The sequence below is a fragment of the Myotis davidii genome, unplaced genomic scaffold, assembly GCF_000327345.1.
Source record: "Myotis davidii unplaced genomic scaffold, ASM32734v1 scaffold1687, whole genome shotgun sequence".
NCBI classification, from domain to species: domain Eukaryota; kingdom Metazoa; phylum Chordata; class Mammalia; order Chiroptera; family Vespertilionidae; genus Myotis; species Myotis davidii.
The window spans coordinates 109,589-114,559 of NW_006297834.1; positions in this window are offsets into that span (position 1 = coordinate 109,589).

The window sequence follows — 4,971 nt, forward strand, 5'->3', positions numbered from 1 at the left end:
TGCTTTTTTTATTTTGTGGATTTTTTACAGAGAGAAAGGGAGAGAGAGATAGAGAGTCAGAAACATCAAACAGCTGCCTCCTGCACATCTCCCACGGGGGATGGGCCCGCAACCCAGGTACATGCCCTTGACCAGAATCGAACCCTGGACCCTTCAGTCCGCAGGCCAACGCCTTGTCCACTGAGCCAAACCGGTTTTCCGCTCTATTTGGTGTTTTATCACAACGTCGAGGGTCTCATTAGATTTCTTGAGGATCTCATTAAGTTTATCAGCAGCTTCTGGACAGTTCTTGAGAGACCTTAAAAGTGTGGTTTTGAGCTCTATATCCTCCATTTCTGTCATTTCTGTCCTCTTTCTTTGTCTCGGCATTTTTTATGCTTTCTTGGTGCACCCCCTAGTGGTCTTTGTGCACAGTCTTGTTGTAGTTAAGCCTTGATTGTTGTGGGTAATACCGGGGGTGATTTGACCTCCAGGCCAACTGGCTGTGAGAATCAGCTGTGTCTGCAGTGAGAGAACTTCTGTCCTCTGGGGAGGTGCTAATCTATTTGTTGGGGGGATGGGACCCCTTGCCTGAGGCTATCTGGAAAATGCCTCTGTGCAGGGCTTGGGCGGGGTGGGTCACACGGGATCAACAGGGCGGGCTGAGTGAGCAGTTATGACTGCTCTCAGTCCTGTCCTCAGAGGCTCTGCCTCTCAGAGTCCCAGCAACCGCTGCAAACCTCGGAGAGAAAGCTGCCTTTGAGCTCTGACCGAAGCCAGACAGTCCCACTTCTCCCATTTGAGTCTGGGTCCCTAGAGACTCGCCCAGAGTCTGGAGCTCAGAGCCTGAGACTCCCTCCTGATTGAAACAGACAACCGCGCCCTCAGCCACCAGCCCGCTCCGTGCACACCTCTGCATCTTTTTATTTTTTGCACTGCGCCTTATCTGAGTCTCGGTATGCTGTTCTCTTTCCTTCTAGTTGAAGAATTTCCTCTCAGCCAGCCTTCCTGTGGTTCTGGGTGATGTCCGTTCCATCTTTTAGTTGTATTTTTGAAGTGGTTGTGCAAGGTAGCAATCTCCAGTGTTTACCCATGCCGCCATCTTGGTTCCTCTCCTTTATTTTGTTTTTTAGTCATGAGGGATATCTTGGCTGTGGAGGCCTCCTGTGAGGAGCAAGGGGTCCCATCCCCACAACAAATATCCATCCCGGTGTTCCAGAGCTGAGAAGAGAAGTCCCCATTACTTCGGGCTGTAAGAACCAGCAGAGATTGTTGCTGAGTGACACAGAGGCTGTTGGAGATCAAGGCAGTTCCACTTAAAGGACTAGTGCACAAACTTACTCAGACTTGCTGCCTCTGAGATCCAGTGCTGGGGCAGCAACTTAAGGGTATCCAGGGACATATACAGAGGAACTGGATTGTCTGTCGTTGGAGCAAGAACTCGGGGGGTGGCTTTCTCCCAGACAGGGGTGCTTTGTTCCTATGCTGAGACATCCCCCAGTCACAGTGCTGACTGGCAGCCATATCTGAGTTTCCATCAGCCTGGCTCACACTGTGATAAACCCTGGTGATTCCCTGTGAACCAGCCCCATCCAATTTGCAGCCACACCCAAGCAGTTTGCAGCAGCTTTTGCATATAAATGGACTGTCCTGGCTCAAGCTTCAGACTTTCCTAAAATCTCTCAAACAAACAGCAGCTGGTCTCATACCTGTCAATAAGAGGCCCAACACCTAACACTAGCAGCAGCTCACCTTGGTTTACAGCTTGGCCTCTCCTGGAAACCTCCAAGCTCAACACAAGTAGCAGCCAGCTACAAATTGCTTTGTAGCTTTGTAGCATCTGAATGAATGAATAATACAATAACAAAGATTCCCTGAAATACTTTCCATACAAAAGTAATTAGTACACAGGAGTTGGCCCACCAACAGACTGTATTCATGGCACCTCTTCCCAGGCTAACCACCCCACCCTGCAGTCCCCAGCACCCTAAATTAAATTTTCTTTAATTTAGGAAATTCACCTCTGTGAGTCCCAGGACATCATCAGAGACCACAGGGCATAGAGGGCTGCACCATGTTAACCCAACTCCTCCAAGGAAATTGACAGTGGTTTGCAATATGCCCAGGTTCTAACCAAATCCAGCCAAAGCCAGTGATTTTCTGAAGGAAGGAGAGACATTTCCTGTATCTCCATAAAAAGAATACCAGCAGTTGTGGGGCTCTTATGACAAGCCATGGTCCCTCTGTCGCCCACCCCCTCAAAGTAGGAGAATTTCCCATGGCTCCAATCACACTGGGTGGCCCAGGCAGTCCCAGGAGGAGATCCTCCCCGCCTCCCCATCCTCTCTCCTGTCCTCCAGTGGCTGCCTATGGGCACCAGAGCCTGCATTTCCCAATGTTCCTCTTGGCACAAAATAGAGAAAAATGACTGCCGGAAGCCAATTCCAACATGTACAACAAGGCCTGAATCATCTGGGAATGGCTGATGTCATTTACCAAAAACTGAAAGCGATGCATAAATTGATTGCTTGCTGCCAGACAGCTCAGGGCATCTTAATCTACATCTTATTGCCTACTACTGGCCAAACACCTGAACAGCCATAGGCTGATTCTCCCCATTCTGACAATGGACTGTGTATTTGCAACCTGACCCTTTGAAGTGTATATCTCCACCTCGCCTTAGGACAAATTGTGTTAATAAAAAGCATGGGGTCCTGAGATGAGGAGATCTGAGTTTCTTAAGCTAGGCTCCTCTGATCCCCAAATGCCTTTCAAAATTATATTTCATCTCTTGACTCTTTATTAAGTTACACACAGTCTCTTTGATTGCTGAACCCTTCTAGATACTGGAACAAGAACCCCAGTATTAATGGCATCATGAACAGGGACTTCCTAAACCCTTGCAGCACCAATATTAATGGCGCTCAAACTCGGGGCATCTGGAAGAGAAGGATTCACCTGAGCAGAAACAACACTCATATGGTGGTAGGATTGAACTGTGTGTAACGCTTGTACTAGCTTTGGAGAATTTGAGAAACCGGAGTGGGCAAGGAAAATCTTTTGTTTTAAGTCAGATTATAATGGGGGAAAATTTGGTTAAAAGGCAAAATTATAAAGAAATTGAAATATTAAAAGGTACTTTAAAAAATCAGGCTGAAAAAAGAGTGCCGTGGTCATCTTTAATGTGGTTTCTTGTTCAAATCATAGAATACCTCATTTGTTTTGAGGATTGGAAATCTGTAATTTCTAAAAAGCCGCTGGATCCTCAGCTTCTGATCTCAAAAGGGCTGGAGAGGATGGAGCCAACAGCTCTCTCACAAAAAGGTTACTTACAGCTTTGTTTAAAAATTACCGAAGAACACGTTTGGAAAAGCAAAATTTGGCTAAGGTCACTTGGTAAAATTTTGTCATTTGGTAAATGACAAAATTTGGATGCTAGTTATTACTTTGGAAAACAAAATAGGAAAAAATTTAAAATCTGTTTTTATCTATTAAGCATGCCTTTAATTGGGAAAAGAAATGCAGCCAGGTCAGTTGCTGAAACTTCCCCCAAAGCAAGCAGGATGTGGGGGAAGGGAGACCCGTGACAATTTAATATGGACACACACACACACACACACACACCCCAGTATGCTGATTTAAAATCTTCTTCTCACCGTGAAAACTTTTACAAAATTTAGAAGTGTGTCTGGGATTTCTTGAATGTGTAAAGAGAAAAGCTAGCTTAAAACAAATGTGCACACAGTCCAATTTCGGATTGTAGAGTTTTGAACTAAAGTTTGAATCTCTTTACAAGTACTACAGAATAAAAAGCCCAAAAAATGTTTTTTCCTCTGAAAGATGGCAGATTTGACCCGGGGAAAAAATACAGGCTACTAGGTTCTAGCAACAAGATTGGTATTTCCATAATAAAGAGTAGTTTTTGAAATGCTAATGAGCCCTGACTGGTTTAGCTTAGTGGATAGAGCATAGGCCTTTAAAACCAGGGTGAGCCCTAATGGTTAGAGCGCTGTCCTGGGGACTGAAGGGTCTCAGGTTCAATTTCAGTCAAGGGCACGTACTGGTTGTGGGCACATCCCCAGTGGGGGGTGTGCAAGAGGCAGCTGATCAATGTTTCTCTTTCTCATTGATGTTTCTAACTCTCTATCCCTCTCCCTTCCTCTCTGTAAAAAACAAATAAAATATATTTTTTTAAAAAATAAAATACTAATGAACCAAAAGTTCAAAAGTTAACTTTAAGGCCTCCAAAAGAAAATCAGTAAATTGTCTCTGTTACAAAAATTTGCCAAAGAAAATGCCTTAAAATAATTATAATTGACTCTAATCTTAAAATTGTTGAAACATAAATAAATAATATATTAGTTATAAAAATCTAAGTAGCCCAGGTAAAAACTTTGTTAATTAAGAAGGCTGGCTTCCCAAGGCAATCTCTAAGAAAAAAACAAGAAAAAAAAAGTGGCTTTTCCAAATTTCCCACCCGGAGGCAAGTAACCAGCAAAAAGAATGTGACAATTTTGTATTTGAATAGCTATAGGCCTCTACCAAGCTATAGCAGCTTAATCTAAATAAATGTTAAATATGTGACTTGCCAGCTCAAAAAGTTTAAAGTTCAAATTAAATTGAGAGAAATCATATAGTTGTTGTAAAATTTCAATATTGGTCTAATTAAATAAGAAACATTAATTCTATAATCCCAACCAAAAAATTTTAATACAAAAAAAAGTTTAAATCTAATTGATATCTTTTAAAATAATTATAAAAAGTATATAATCTTTAAATTGTATATGTATATCCTATCTAATAAAAGAGAAACATGGTAATTGGCGTACAACCACTAACCTTCCCATTGGCTTAATCAGGGCAATATGCAAATTAACTGCCAGCAAAGATGGGGGCCAGCAGCCATGCAGCTGAAGCGAGCAGGAGGTGTGCTTGCTCCAGTGATGGAGGAAGCCAGGTTCCCCACCTGCTGCAGCCCGGCTCTGCACCCCA